Source organism: Rutidosis leptorrhynchoides, chromosome 6 (assembly GCF_046630445.1).
Source record: "Rutidosis leptorrhynchoides isolate AG116_Rl617_1_P2 chromosome 6, CSIRO_AGI_Rlap_v1, whole genome shotgun sequence".
In the NCBI taxonomy this organism is placed as follows: Eukaryota; Viridiplantae; Streptophyta; class Magnoliopsida; order Asterales; family Asteraceae; genus Rutidosis; species Rutidosis leptorrhynchoides.
In genome coordinates, this window is record NC_092338.1 from 99,497,617 (window position 1) to 99,515,305 (window position 17,689).

Sequence of the window (17,689 nt, forward strand, 5' to 3'; positions counted from 1 at the left end):
AATCATATTGAGTTCTCGCCGTCTTAGGTAATTTAGTGATGAAATCCATGGTAATGTGCTCCCATTTCCACTTCGGGATTTCTAACGGTTGCAACTTAACATACGGCTTTTGATGCTCGGCTTTAACTTGCAAACAAGTAACACATCGTTCGACGTATTTTACAACATCGCGTTTCATGCCCGGCCACCAATAATCTTTCTTCAAGTCATGATACATTTTCGTCGCGCCCGGATGAATGGAATATTTCGACTTATGTGCTTCATCGAGTAGCACCCGTCGGTAATCACCCGTCTTAGGCACCCACACCCTTCCTTGAAAGGACAACAAACCCCGCGGACCCATAGTAATAAACTCCGATTGGCCCACAATTCGTTCCGCGTGCTTATCGTGAACATAAGCCTCTATTTGGTCTTCACCCATCTTTTCAAGAAAGTCGTTAGTGATAATCAAACGTAACGATGTTATACGTATCGCCGGATGTTGAGTCTTTCGACTTAACGCATCCGCGACCACATTCGCCTTACCCGGATGGTAAAGTATCTCACAATCATAATCTTTCACCACATCCATCCATCTACGTTGACGATAATTCAAATCCCTTTGAGTAAAAAGGTGTTTCAAATTCTTATGATCCGAATATATCGTACACTTGACACCATATAAGTAGTGGCGCCAAATTTTCAACGCATGCACAACCGCCGCCATTTCAAGATCATGAGTCGGGTACCTCGTTTCGTGTTCCTTTAATTGTCGAGAGGCATAAGCAATGACTTTACCCCTTTGCATAAGAACGCACCCGAGCCCATTTAAAGAAGCATCACAATAAACCACCATGTCTTCGACACCTTCCGGTAACACTAACACCGGAGCTTGACACAACTTCTCTTTCAATAATTGAAAAGCAATTTCTTGCTCGTTTTCCCAATTGAACTTAGCACTCTTCCTTGTCAACTTCGTTAATGGAGAAGCAATCTTAGAAAAGTCTTGGATAAACCGACGATAATAACCGGCCAATCCGAGAAAACTTCAGATCTCCGTGGGCGTAGTCGGTCGTCCCCAACTCTTCACCGTCTCAATCTTCCCCGGATCCACTTGGATACCGCTTTCGTTCACAATGTGACCAAGAAATTGAACCTCTCTTAGCCAAAATTCACACTTAGAGAACTTAGCATACAACTTCTCCTTCCTCAGCGTCTTCAAAACTTCGCGCAAGTGACGTTCATGTTCGTGCATACTTTTCGAGTAGACTAGTATGTCGTCAATGAACACAATAACCGACTTGTCCAACATAGGTTGGCACACCCGGTTCATAAGATCCATGAATGCCGCCGGTGCATTCGTAAGACCAAAAGGCATCACCACAAACTCAAAATGCCCATAACGCGTTCGGAAAGCCGTTTTCTCAATGTCTTCCTCACGGACCCGCATTTGATGATAGCCGGACCGTAGGTCGATCTTAGAGAAATACGTCGCACCTTGAAGTTGATCAAACAAATCGTCGATCCTAGGTAACGGATAACGATTCTTGATCGTCACTTTATTCAACTCACGGTAATCGATGCACATACGCATACTACCGTCTTTCTTCTTTACAAATAAAACCGGAGCGCCCCATGGCGACGCACTTGGTCGGATAAAACCCTTCCCGAGCAATTCTTGAATTTGATTCAATAACTCTTGCATCTCCGTTGGTGCTAAACGATAAGGAGTTTTAGCAATGGGGGTAGCCCCCGGAACCAACTCGATGCGAAATTCGACTTGTCTTTCCGCCGGGACACCCGGTAACTCATCCGGAAAGACATCTTCAAACTCATTAACTACCGGAATTTCACGAATTGGTGGTGGCTCATTACGAGTGTCGACAACATGAGCAAGGAAAGCCATACCACCGGTAACAACGTGACGTCGTGCCCGACCAAAAGTGCATATCGGCACCGATCTCCTTCGTTTGTCACCATGAATAATCATCTCTCCCCCACTTGGGGTCTTTACACGAATAAACTTATCGTGGCATGCAATATCGGCTCTATAACGATCGAGCCAATCCATACCAACGACAACATCAAAATCACCCAAAGTCATCGGAATAAGATCAATTTCGAAACTTTCGGCGCCAAACACAACATTGCAATTTTTACACACATCAACCACTAGCGCCGTCTTGCCATCCGCTATTTCAACTTCTACCGGACGACTCAACTTTACTAGCGGTTTATTTAACTTAGGCACAAATCTTGGAGATACGAAAGACAAATTAGCACCACTATCAAAAAGTATCCGAGCCGGATTAGAATTAACCATGAAAGTACCTGAAACGACTTCATTGGATTGTTTAGCTTCTTCATTAGACATCAAGTAGTTACGACCCCTAGCCGTACCCGCTGCCTTCTCTATCCGCTTAGCATTATCATTACGCAACTCGGGACACTCGGGTTTCTTGTGTCCCTCCTTCCCACAATTGTAGCAAGTGAATTTTGTAGTAGAAGATGGTTTGGTACAATCACGAGCCATATGCCCCCTTCGCCCACAATTATGACAAGTATAGGGGAAATCCCCCGAGGCACCTTTCTTCACACTCCCCACACTCTCGGTTGGGCCTTTCTTTGACTTCTTGCTTGAAAAATTTGAGTGACTCGAACCTTCATACTTTCTCTTCCTCAACACAATCGCTTCAAACCCTTTCGCCATATTAAACAACTCATCGAAGCTCTTCACCACGTTTACGCTAATCTTTTCTTGATAACTATCATTCAAGGTTCGATAGAAATCTTCTTTCAACATTTTATCATTCCCGACATACTCCGGGCAAAATTGCGTCTTGGACAAGAACACGGATTTGAGAGTGTTCAAGTCCATCGACCCTTGCCTCAAGGTACGTAGCTCGTCCTTAAGTCTTGTAAGATCGGCCGAAGTTCGGTACTCATCGAAGAACTCCGCTTTAAATTCCTCCCAAGTGAAGTCCATACATTGTTCTTCACCATAGAGTTGGATCTTAGCATCCCACCACAATTTCGCGTCACCCCTTAACATGCTACAACCATACCTAGTCTTCTTGTCGGGTGGACACTCACAAGTACGGAAGGCCCCCTCCATATCGGAGATGAATCGGGCACTCTTGAGTGGGTCCCGATTGCCCTCAAAAGTAGGAGGTTGAGCATCCTTAAAGTTCTTGAAGAAAAAGTCACGCCTTCCCCCATTTTCTTCTTGAAGAGCAATCTTAATTTGCTCCTTAACCAAAGTGACGAATTGTTCGTCAATCGTCTCGAGAAACATCTTCTTAACATCTTCGCGAAACTCCGCCTTTTGGCGTTGAAAGATGGCCTCAACCTTGGCCGTGAACTCGGGGTCCTCGCTTGAGCCCCCATTATCAAGTTCGGTGTCGTGTCCGTTTCGCGTCTTCATTCTATAAAACGGAAGAGATTAAATAACGAAACGAAAGACATAACAATACGTATACATATACACCATACCACCCCATCTCGCTCGACGATCATCGTACATCGCTCGTTTGACACGATTTGCACCCGTAGTAAGGGTAGCTAATCATTACTACGCGAGCACGTCGCGTAACTTGCTAGTACAACGTCCGTTCCGCTTGATGATTGCTATATAATACAAACAATAACGCATGATTAGTTCATATAAACCTATGCGCTAACCAAGACCCGGTCCGATCCAAAGTCCTACAAGTCCCGCACAATACGCACACAAAAGTCTAAGTCTAGGCGCCTATCTCAAGTCACCTAAATCCCTTAGACCATGCTCTGATACCACTTGTGACAACCCAAACCAACCACCGACTAAACCTCGTTAAATTTTAGCTAAAAAAAAAAAAAAAATTTTGCTGGCAGACTGTTTGCGCGCCGCGCGCCCCGGCTTGCGCGCCGCGCAAAAGCTGGCTGTTGCCGGTTGCCTTTAATGCGAAAAAGATGAGCGACTTCCCGACACATTTAGCCAAAACGCTTTTAACCGTACATTAATATATGTAAAACTAGCACATAACTAAGGTTTGAGCGAGTTTTACAAAGTGGGGCCCACACGTGCCCAAATTGCCACTAAGTGTAAGAATACAAGTTTAATACAAATTAGAGTTTCGACCACAAAAGTTTAATTTCCAAACGACACAACGAGCATGGTGTTTGGGGTTAAACTACCCAAGTCTCGGTCAAACTCCAAGCCAAAACCAAAAGCGCTTCTTAATCATCGAAGCGGGAAACTCAATCCAAGGTAATGCCCTTACCCTTATCCACACACGAACCTATAAAAAAGGTAAACAACGAGAGGGTAAGCAAAGCTTAGTGAGCACAATAATTATACATATACATATATAATCTACCTACTTGCATCACTTACGCAACCTCATACGCGGGATCAACAATTCGACAATCATGCAACAATAATATGCATATACCAATATCCGCAATTCCACAAGTAGCTAATAATACAATAGCATACGATTCATAATTAAGCACTTTCACTACATAATTCACGCAACCTTGGTTAACCGATTCGAACAAGGGAAACGGTACTTACAAGACCGTTGGAGTTCATAACATCCACTAGTGTTACTTACACACCGCGTAATCACTAGTCCCAGGGTGATGTCTTAAACACCGCGACTAACTCACCCTTACAACAATGTGGCGTCTTAAACACCGCGACGAATCCACACTTCATTCAATACAATGAGTGGTGTCTTGAACACCGCGACACTTCCACTCCCATGACATTGTGGCGTCTTAAACACCGCGACAAATACCACAAGTCAATTACACAATGAGTAGTGCCTTAAACACCGCGGCAATACTACTCGTTACCTAGAATGTGGTGTCTTGAACACCGCGACAATGCCACATTCGCACAACACAAATAAATACATTATATACACATACGCATAATTATTCCACTCACCTTAAAACTTCGGTGATTATTAAACCAAGCTTGAATTCCAAGGTAACGTACCTATTTCACAAGCATATAATTAATCAATCAACTTGGCCTAATCTCATAACACACACCATCCTAGGTCATCTTGACCCATTTTGACACTTAACCCTAATTTGGGTCATTCTTACCAAAAACCCTAACTCTTGGCACTCAAGGCCTTCATACACTTTAAATCACTAGGTTTTAACACAAAACACTAACGTTAACCAATCTTGGTCCATTTTGACCCGTTTGACTCAATAAAAGTCAATACACCCATTTTGGGTCATTTATACCCAAATCACACCCATTTTCACTTCCTTAAGGTGTTCTAGCAAATTATTAGCCAATTAGGGTTTCATAACAACAATTAATACATTTAAAACCTTAGCTTACACATAATTGAGTCTACATGACCCAATTTACCCAAGAACCCCCAAATTTACCAACAAATGGGTTTTATGAGTAACACTAACTCAAACCCTAACCCATACACGAAATCAAAACAAGAATTGAAAGTTAAGGCATACCACAACTATCAAGATGTAGCAATTGACGAGATGAACAACTTTAGAACTTGGACTTTAGCAAGAAACCCTCTTCTTCCTCTTCAAAGTGAGCTTTCCCTCTCTAAAACTCACTCTCTCACTAAAATCAATTTGGATAAGTGTTGGTGGTTGTGGGAGTGATTAATGAACTCCCAAAACTGATCCAAAGGCATTAAATTCGGCTCTAAAGTGCATTTACCAAAATACCCTCGTTTCCATTTAATTAAAAGCAAAAATGAGCTGGCAGACAGGATCTGCGCGGCGCGCATATGGTCTGTTTCAGCTACTTCTTCCATTTTACAACATAACGAAAACTCTACACCCCGGTTTACTATTTACGCATTATATACAATAAAAATACACGGGTCTTACATCATCATCATCATTCATCATCATAAAAGATAAGTAAGTTCGACAAGAATAGAGATCGAAACAATAGGATGACTTTGGTCAGCCGCTACGACCTCTACGTAAATCAAAAAGACACATAGTCAGTGGCCATGGCTCCGTATATGAGTCCACTAACAGCTGACCAATTTTCAGAACCTAACTCGTCTTCGTTTGACCGTGGCGACGATTTAAGTGCGAGTAGGTCAGAAATTTCAGCACAACATTAATAGGGTGTAGTGACTATCGGAGGGCCATAAATCCTAAACCGTAACTCGGATTAAGATGAGGCCTAAACGGGAAATCATCTACTCGAAGCGAACTAACTGAAAATCAACTTTCTAGTAGCCCAGGTTGAAATGTCCCATTCTTATTGATTAAAAACGTTCCATATTAATTGATTTCGTTGCGAGGTTTTGACCTCTATATGAGACGTTTTTCAAAGACTGCATTCATTTTTAAAACAAACCATAACCTTTATTTCATAAATAAAGGTTTAAAAAGCTTTACATAGATTATCAAATAATGATAATCTAAAATATCCTGTTTACACACGACCATTACATAATGGTTTACAATACAAATATGTTACATCGAAATCAGTTTCTTGAATGCAGTTTTTACACAATATCATACAAACATGGACTCCCAATCTTGTCCTTATTTTAGTATGCAACAGCGGAAGCTCTTAATATTCACCTGAGAATAAACATGCTTTAAACGTCAACAAAAATGTTGGTGAGTTATAGGTTTAACCTATATATATCAAATCGTAACAATAGACCACAAGATTTCATATTTCAATACACATCCCATACATAGAGATAAAAATCATTCATATGGTGAACACCTGGTAACCGACATTAACAAGATGAATATATAAGAATATCCCCATCATTCCGGGACACCATTCGGATATGATATAAATTTCAAAGTACTAAAGCATCCGATACTTTGGATGGGGTTTGTTAGGCCCAATAGATCTATCTTTAGGATTCGCGTCAATTAGGGTGTCTGTTCCCTAATTCTTAGATTACCAGACTTAATAAAAAGGGGCATATTCGATTTCGATAATTCAACCATAGAATGTAGTTTCACGTACTTGTGTCTATTTTGTAAATCATTTATAAAACCTGCATGTATTCTCATCCCAAAAATATTAGATTTTAAAAGTGGGACTATAACTCACTTTCACAGATTTTTACTTCGTCGGGAAGTAAGACTTGGCCACTGGTTGATTCACGAACCTATAACAATATATACATATATATCAAAGTATGTTCAAAATATATTTACAACACTTTTAATATATTTTGATGTTTTAAGTTTATTAAGTCAGCTGTCCTCGTTAGTAACCTACAACTAGTTGTCCACAGTTAGATGTACAGAAATAAATCGATAAATATTATCTTGAATCAATCCACGACCCAGTGTATACGTATCTCAGTATTGATCACAACTCAAACTATATATATTTTGGAATCAACCTCAACCCTGTATAGCTAACTCCAACATTCACATATAGAGTGTCTATGGTTGTTCCGAAATAAATATAGATGTGTCGACATGATAGGTCGAAACATTGTATATGTGTCTATGGTATCTCAAGATTACATAATATACAATACAAGTTGATTAAGTTATGGTTGGAATAGATTTGTTACCAATTTTCACGTAGCTAAAATGAGAAAAATTATCCAATCTTGTTTTACCCATAACTTCTTCATTTTAAATCCGTTTTGAGTGAATCAAATTGATATGGTTTCATATTGAACTCTATTTTATGAATCTAAACAGAAAAAGTATAGGTTTATATTCAGAAAAATAAGTTACAAGTCATTTTTGTAAAGGTAGTCATTTCAGTCGAAAGAACGACGTCTAGATGACCATTTTAGAAAACATACTTCCACTTTGAGTTTAACCATAATTTTTGGATATAGTTTCATGTTCATAATAAAAATCATTTTCTCAGAATAACAACTTTTAAATCAAAGTTTATCATAGTTTTTAATTAACTAACCCAAAACAGCCCGCGGTGTTACTACGATGGCGTAAATCCGGTTTTACGGTGTTTTTCGTGTTTCCAGGTTTTAAACCATTAAGTTAGAATATCATATAGATATAGAACATGTGTTTAGTTAATTTTAAAAGTCAAGTTAGATGGATTAACTTTTGTTTGCGAACAAGTTTAGAATTACTAAACTATGTTCTAGTGATTACGAGTTTAAACCTTCGAATAAGATAGTTTTATATATATGAATCGAATGATGTTATGAACATCATTACTACCTCAAGTTTAGTAGGTAAACCTACTGGAAGTGACAAGAAATGATCTAGCTTCAAAGGATCTTGGATGGCTTGAAAGTTCTTGAAGTAGGATCATGACACAAAAACAAGTTCAAGTAAGATTTTTACTCGAATTAAGATAGTTTATAGTTATAGAAATTGAATCAAAGTTTGAATATGAATATTACATTGAATAAGAAAGATAACCTACTGTATATAACAAAGGTTTCTTGATCTTAGATGATTACTTGGAATGGATTAGAAAGCTTGGAAGTAAATTAGTAAACTTGAAGGGATTTTTGAAGTGTTCTTGAAGTGTTCTTCCTATGATGATTATAGCTTGATTCTTGAAGTGATTTTTGATGAAGATGATGATTAAATACTAGAAAAATACGTTCATAATAGTGTGGGTGTGTTGAGAGAGAATTAGAAAGAGAATTGGAAGTGAAATTGAGTGAATGATGAGTGGTAATTGGTGAGTGGTGAGTGGGTTTAAAAGGAGTTCTAGTTAGTTGACTAGCTCATGGTAGAAGTTAAAATTGATTAGTCATACATGACATAATCAAGAGTGGAATCCCATGCTAGTTCCTATTGGTATATACCCATAGTAAGTACGTTTTGAAGCTGTGTATAATACGGGTAAGAATACGACTAGAATTCTTGATGAAAGAAAAGAATGGGAAAGTAACTGTAACCATTTTCGTTAAGTATGAGTGTTTTGATATATGTCTTGAAGTCTTCCAAAAGTATTTTAATACATCTAAATACACTACATGTATATACATTTTAACTGAGTCGTTAAGTCATCGTTAGTCGTTACATGTAAGTGTTGTTTTGAAACCTTTAAGTTAACGATCTCAATTAATGTTGTTAACCCATTGTTTATTATATCTAATGAGATGTTAAATTATTATATTATCATGATATTATGATATATTAATATATCTTAATATGATATATATACATTTAAATGTCGTTACAACAATAATCGTTACATATATGTCTCGTTTCGAAATCCTTAAGTTAGTAGTCTTGTTTATATGTATATAACTCATTGTTAATATACTTATGGAGATACTTACTTATCATAATCTCATGTTAACCATATGTATATCCATATATATATCGTTATGTCGTTTTTACAAGTTTTAACGTTCGTGAATCGCCGGTTAACTTGGGTGGTCAATTGTCTATATGGAACATATTTCAATTAATCAAGTCTTAACAAGTTTGATTGCTTAACATGTTGGAAACATTTAATCATGTAAATATCAATCTCAATTAATATATATAAACATGGAAAAGTTCGGGTCACTACAGTACCTACCCGTTAAATAAATTTCGTCCCGAAATTTTAAGCTGTTGAAGGTGTTGACGAATCTTCTGGAAATAGATGCGGGTATTTCTTCTTTATCTGATCTTCACGCTCCCAGGTGAACTCGGGTCCTCTACGAGCATTCCATTGAACCTTAACAATTGGTATCTTGTTTTGCTTAAGTCTTTTAACCTCACGATCCATTATTTCGACGGGTTCTTCGATGAATTGGAGTTTTTCGTTGATTTGGATTTCATCTAACGGAATAGTGAGATCTTCTTTAGCAAAACATTTCTTCAAATTCGAGACGTGGAAAGTGTTATTTATAGCCGCGAGTTGTTGAGGTAACTCAAGTCGGTAAGCTACCGGTCCGACACGATCAATAATCTTGAATGGTCCAATATACCTTGGATTTAATTTCCCTCGTTTACCAAATCGAACAACGCCTTTCCAAGGTGCAACTTTAAGCATGACCATCTCTCCAATTTCAAATTCTATATCTTTTCTTTTAATGTCAGCGTAGCTCTTTTGTCGACTTTGGGCGGTTTTCAACCGTTGTTGAATTTGGATGATCTTCTCGGTAGTTTCTTGTATAATCTCCGGACCCGTAATCTGTCTGTCCCCCACTTTACTCCAACAAATCGGAGACCTGCACTTTCTACCATAAAGTGCTTCAAACGGCGCCATCTCAATGCTTGAATGGTAGCTGTTGTTGTAGGAAAATTCTGCTAACGGTAGATGTCGATCCCAACTGTTTCCGAAATCAATAACACATGCTCGTAGCATGTCTTCAAGCATTTGTATCGTCCTTTCGCTCTACCCATCAGTTTGTGGATGATAGGCAGTACTCATGTCTAGACGAGTTCCTAATGCTTGTTGTAATGTCTGCCAGAATCTTGAAATAAATCTGCCATCCCTATCAGAGATAATAGAGATTGGTATTCCATGTCTGGAGACGACTTCCTTCAAATACAGTCGTGCTAACTTCTCCATCTTGTCATCTTCTCTTATTGGCAGGAAGTGTGCTGATTTGGTGAGACGATCAACTATTACCCAAATAGTATCAAAACCACTTGCAGTCCTTGGCAATTTAGTGATGAAATCCATGGTAATGTTTTCCCATTTCCATTCCGGGATTTCGGGTTGTTGAAGTAGACCTGATGGTTTCTGATGCTCAGCTTTGACCTTAGAACACGTCAAACATTCTCCTACATATTTAGCAACATCGGCTTTCATACCCGGCCACCAAAAATGTTTCTTGAGATCCTTGTACATCTTCCCCGTTCCAGGATGTATTGAGTATCTGGTTTTATGAGCTTCTCTAAGTTCCATTTCTCTCATATCTCCAAATTTTGGTACCCAAATCCTTTCAGCCCTATACCGGGTTCCGTCTTCCCGAATATTAAGATGCTTCTCTGATCCTTTGGGTATTTCATCCTTTAAATTTCCCTCTTTTAAAACTCCTTGTTGCGCCTCCTTTATTTGAGTAGTAAGGTTAGTGTGAATCATTATATTCATAGATTTTACTCGAATGGGTTCTCTGTCCTTTCTGCTCAAGGCGTCGACTACCACATTTGCCTTCCCCGGGTGGTAACGAATCTCAAAGTCGTAATCATTCAACAATTCAATTCACCTACGCTGCCTCATATTCAGTTGTTTCTGATTAAATATGTGTTGAAGACTTTTGTGGTCTGTATATATAATACTTTTGACCCCATATAAGTAGTGCCTCCAAGTCTTTAATGCAAAAACAACCGCGCCTAATTCCAAATCATGCGTCGTATAATTTTGTTCGTGAATCTTCAATTGTCTAGACGCATAAGCAATTACCTTCGTTCGTTGCATTAATACACAACCGAGACCTTGCTTTGATGCGTCACAATAAATCACAAAATCATCATTCCCTTCAGGCAATGACAATATAGGTGCCGTAGTTAGCTTTTTCTTCAATAACTGAAACGCTTTCTCTTGTTCATCATTCCATTCAAATTTCTTCCCTTTATGCGTTAATGCAGTCAAGGGTTTTGCTATTCTAGAAAAGTCTTGGATGAACCTTCTGTAGTAACCAGCTAGTCCTAAAAACTGGCGTATGTGTTTCGGAGTTTTCGGGGTTTCCCACTTTTCAACAGTTTCTATCTTTGCCGGATCCACCTTAATACCTTCTTTGTTCACTATGTGACCGAGGAATTGAACTTCTTCCAACCAAAATGCACACTTTGAAAACTTAGCGTACAATTCTTCCTTCCTCAATACTTCTAACACCTTTCTCAAATGTTCACCGTGTTCTTGGTCATTATTTGAGTAAATAAGTATGTCATCAATGAAAACAATGACAAACTTGTCAAGGTATGGTCCACACACTCGGTTCATAAGGTCCATGAACACAACTGGTGCATTAGTTAAACTAAACGGCATGACCATAAACTCGTAATGACCGTAACGTGTTCTGAAAGCAGTCTTTGGAATATCATCTTCTTTCACCCGCATTTGATGATACCCGGAACGTAAGTCAATCTTTGAATAAACAGACGAGCCTTGTAGTTGATCAAATAAGTCGTCGATTCTCGGTAGTGGGTAGCGGTTCTTGATGGTAAGTTTGTTCAACTCTCGGTAGTCGATACACAACCTGAATGTACCATCTTTCTTCTTGACAAACAAAACAGGAGCTCCCCACGGTGATGTGCTTGGTCGAATGAAACCACGCTCTAAAAGTTCTTGTAATTGGCTTTGTAGTTCTTTCATCTCGCTGGGTGCGAGTCTGTAAGGAGCACGAGCTATTGGTGCAGCTCCTGGTACAAAATCTATTTGAAATTCAACGGATCGATGTGGGGGTAATCCCGGTAATTCTTTCGGAAATACATCGGGAAATTCTTTTGCGACGGGAATATCATTGATGCTCTTTTCTTCAGTTTGTACTTTCTCGACGTGTGCTAGAACAGCATAGCAACCTTTTCTTATTAGTTTTTGTGCCTTCAAATTACTAATAAGATGTAGCTTCGTGTTGCCCTTTTCTCCGTACACCATTAAGTGTTTTCCTTTTTCTCGTATAATGCGAATTGCATTTTTGTAACAAACGATCTCTGCTTTCACTTCTTTCAACCAGTCCATACCGATTATCACATCAAAACTCCCTAACTCTACTGGTATCAAGTCAATCTTAAATGTTTCGCTTACCAGTTTAATTTCTCGATTCCGACATATATTATCTGCTGAAATTAATTTACCATTTGCTAATTCGAGTAAAAATTTACTATCCAAAGGCGTCAATGGACAACTTAATTTAGCACAAAAATCTCTACTCATATAGCTTCTATCCGCACCCGAATCAAATAAAAAGTAAGCAGATTTATTGTCAATAAGAAACATACCCGTAACAAGCTCCGGGTCTTCCTGTGCCTCTGCCGCATTAATATTGAAAACTCTTCCGCGGCCTTGTCCATTCGTGTTCTCCTGGTTCGGGCAATTTCTAATAATGTGGCCCGGTTTTTCACATTTATAACAACCTACATTGGCATAACTTGCTCCGACACTACTTGCTCCGCCATTACTCGTTCTGACACCATTTGTTCCTTTCGTTCTATTAACCCCTGGTCCGTAGACCTCACACTTCGCCGCGCTATGACCATTTCTTTTACACTTGTTGCAAAATTTGGTGCAGAACCCCGAGTGATACTTTTCACACCTTTGGCATAGCTGCTTCTGATTGTTGTTGTTGCTGTTATTATTGTTGTTGTGATGATTGTTGTAGTTGCTATTGTTGTTGTTGTTGTTGTTGTTGTTGTTGTTGTTGTTGGGCCGTTTGTTGTAGTTGCGATTGATGTTGCGATTGTTGGGATAATTGCTGCGATTATTGTTGTAATTGCTGTTGTTGTTGTATTGGTGATTCTTATCACCGTTTTCCTCCCACCTTCTTTTGACTTGCTTCACATTGGCCTCTTCAGCAGTCTGTTCTTTAATTCTTTCTTCAATCTGGTTCACTAGTTTGTGAGCCATTCTACATGCCTGTTGTATGGAGGCGGGCTCGTGTGAACTTATATCTTCTTGGATTCTTTCCGGTAATCCTTTCACAAACGCATCGATCTTCTCTTCCTCATCTTCGAATGCTCCCGGACACAATAGGCACAATTCTGTGAATCGTCTTTCGTACGTGGTAATATCAAATCCTTGGGTTCGTAACCCTCTAAGTTCTGTCTTGAGCTTATTGACCTCGGTTCTGGGACGGTACTTCTCGTTCATCAAGTGCTTGAATGCTGACCACGGTAGTGCGTACGCATCGTCTTGTCCCACTTGCTCTAGATAGGTATTCCACCATGTTAACGCAGAACCTGTGAAGGTATGCGTAGCGTACTTCACTTTGTCCTCTTCAGTACACTTACTTATGGCAAACACCGATTCGACCTTCTCGGTCCACTGTTTCAATCCGATCGGTCCTTCGGTTCCATCAAATTCCAAAGGTTTGCAGGCAGTGAATTCTTTGTAGGTGCATCCTACACGATTTCCTGTACTGCTAGATCTAAGGTTATTGTTGGTATGTAGCGCAGCCTGTACTGCGGCTATGTTTGAAGCTAGAAAAGTACGGAATTCCTCTTCATTCATATTCACGGTGTGTCGAGTAGTCGGTGCCATTTCCTTCAAAATAGTCAAATGGAACAAGTTAATCATACAGAATATTAAGAGTAGTTAATAGTATTTCATAGCATAATATGAACTCATTTATAAAAGCTTTTTCTTCATATTAGCGTTTTATAAGTTTAAATTCGGGTAGTACCTACCCGTTAAGTTCATACTTAGTAGCTAATATACAATTCAACTACTACAATTCTATATGAAAAACTGGTTATAATAATATTTCGCGTTCAAACTTTTACACAATATTTTACAAACTTACAATACCGCTTATTTTACATATAGCATGAAATATAGCACACAATAAATTTGATACAAGATGGTTGTGAAGATAATTCTAGCTAGTACACAAGTCGTTCAGTAAAGGCAATAAAGACACGTAATTCATACGTCCAGAAACAAGTCATGCATTCTGGTTTTACTAGGATTACTTCCCATCCTTGGTTTTGTGGAACATAACCGTTATGGCCGTTGATAAGACAGCGTGTTGTAACGTCGTAAAAGGGACGAGGGTTACGTAATGTCCAACAGTCCCGTAACAATCTAAAAACCTCATTTCTTACCCCAATTACCGACTCCGTCACTTGTGGGAACGTTTTGTTTAATAGTTGTAGCCCGATGTTCTTGTTCTCACTTTGGTGAGAAGCGAACATTACTAATCCGTAAGCATAACATGCTTCTTTATGTTGCATTTTAGCCGCTTTTTCTAAATCACGAAGTCCAATATTCGGATATATTGAGTCAAAATAATTTCTTAACCCATTGCGTAAAATAGCATTTGGGTTCCCCGCAATATATGCGTCAAAGTAAACACATCGTAACTTATGAATTTCCTAATGTGATATCCCCCATCTTTCAAACGAAAGCCTTTTATAAACCAAGGCATTCTTGGAACGTTCTTCGAATGTCTTACAAACTGATCTCGCCTTAAATAGTTGTGTCGAAGAATTCTGACCGACTCTAGACAAGATTTCATCAATCATGTCTCCGGGTAGGTCTCTTAAAATATTGGGTTGTCTATCCATTTTGTGTTTTTATACTGTAAAATAGACAAGAGTTAGATTCATAAAAAAAAATACTTATTAATACAAGCAATTTTTACATATATCATAAAGCATAAGCACACTATATTACATATATTACACCACACGAATACAACTATCTTATTCCGACTCACTTGTTTCTTCTTCTTCGGTTTTGGTTCGTTTTGCCAAGTTTCTAGGGATATATGATGTTCCCCTAATACGAGCCGTTATTTTCCACATTGGTTTAGAAAAACCTGGTGGTTTAGAGGTTCCCGGGTCATTGTTACAACTTAAGGACTTCGGGGGTTGACGATACATATAAAGTTCATCGGGGTTGGAATTAGATTTCTCTATTTTTATGCCCTTTCCCTTATTATTTTCTTTTGCCTTTTTAAATTCAGTTGGGGTAATTTTTATAACATCATCGGAATTCTCGTCGTAATCCGATTCATCGGAGAATTGGTAATCCTCCCAATATTTTGCTTCCTTGGCGGAAACACCATTGACCATAATTAACCTTGGTTGGTTGGTTGAGGATTTTCTTTTAATTAACCATTTTATTATTTCCCCCACCGGTTCTATTTCTTCATCCGGTTCCGATTCTTCTTCCGGTTCCGATTCTTCTTCCGGTTCCGACTCTTCTTCCGGTTCCTCTTCGGGAACTTGTGAATCAGTCCACGAATCATTCCAATTTACATTTGACTCTTCATTATTATTAGGTGAGTCAATGGGACTTGTTCTAGAGGTAGACATCTATCACATAATACCAAACGCGTTAAGAGATTAATATATCACATAATATTCACATGATGGGGTTTGTTAGGCCCAATAGATCTATCTTTAGGATTCACGTCAATTAGGGTGTCTATTCCCTAATTCTTAGATTACCAGACTTAATAAAAAGGGGCATATTCGATTTCGATAATTCAACCATAGAATGTAGTTTCACGTACTTGTGTCTATTTTGTAAATCATTTATAAAACCAGCATGTATTCTCATCCCAAAAATATTAGATTTTAAAAGTGGGACTATAACTCACTTTCACAGATTTTTACTTCGTCGGGAAGTAAGACTTGGCCACTGGTTGATTCACGAACCTATAACAATATATACATATATATCAAAGTATGTTCAAAATATATTTACAACACTTTTAATATATTTTGATGTTTTAAGTTTATTAAGTCAGATGTCCTCGTTAGTAACCTACAACTAGTTGTCCACAGTTAGATGTACAGAAATAAATCAATAAATATTATCTTGAATCAATCCACGACCCAGTGTATACGTATCTCAGTATTGATCACAACTCAAACTATATATATTTTGGAATCAACCTCATCCCTGTATAGCTAACTCCAACATTCACATATAGAGTGTCTATGGTTGTTCCGAAATATATATAGATGTGTCGACATGATAGGTCGAAACATTGTATACGTGTCTATGGTATCTCAAGATTACATAATATACAATACAAGTTGATCAAGTTATGGTTGGAATAGATTTGTTACCAATTTTCACGTAGCTAAAATGAGAAAAATTATCCAATCTTGTTTTACCCATAACTTCTTCATTTTAAATCCGTTTTGAGTGAATCAAATTGCTATGGTTTCATATTGAACTCTATTTTATGAATTTAAACAGAAAAAGTATAGGTTTATATTTGGAAAAATAAGTTACAAGTCGTTTTTGTAAAGGTAGTCATTTCAGTCGAAAGAACGACGTCTAGATGACCATTTTAGAAAACATACTTCCACTTTGAGTTTAACCATAATTTTTGGATATAGTTTCATGTTCATAATAAAAATCATTTTCTCAGAATAACAACTTTTAAATCAAATTTTATGATAGTTTTTAATTAACTAACCCAAAACAGCCCGCGGTGTTACTACGACGGCGTAAATCCGGTTTTACGGTGTTTTTCGTGTTTCCAGGTTTTAAACCATTTAGTTAGCATATCATATAGATATAGAACATGTGTTTAGTTAATTTTAAAAGTCAAGTTAGAAGGATTAACTTTTGTTTGTGAACAAGTTTAGAATTACTAAACTATGTTCTAGTGATTACGAGTTTAAACCTTCGAATAAGATAGTTTTATATATATGAATCGAATGATGTTATGAACATCATTACTACCTCAAGTTTAGTAGGTAAACCTAATGGAAGTGACAAGAAATGATCTAGCTTCAAAGAATCTTGGATGGCTTGAAAGTTCTTGAAGTAGGATCATGACACAAAAACAAGTTCAAGTAAGATTTTTACTCGAATTAAGATAGTTTATAGTTATAGAAATTGAATCAAAGTTTGAATATGAATATTACCTTGAATAAGAAAGATAACCTACTATATATAACAAAGGTTTCTTGATCTTAGATGATTACTTGGAATGGATTAGAAAGCTTGGAAGTAAATTAGTAAACTTGAAGGGATTTTTGAAGTGTTCTTGAAGTGTTCTTCCTATGATGATTATAGCTTGATTCTTGAAGTGATTTTTGATGAAGATGATGATTAACTACTAGAAAAATACGTTCATAATAGTGTGGGTGTGTTGAGAGAGAATTAGAAAGAGAA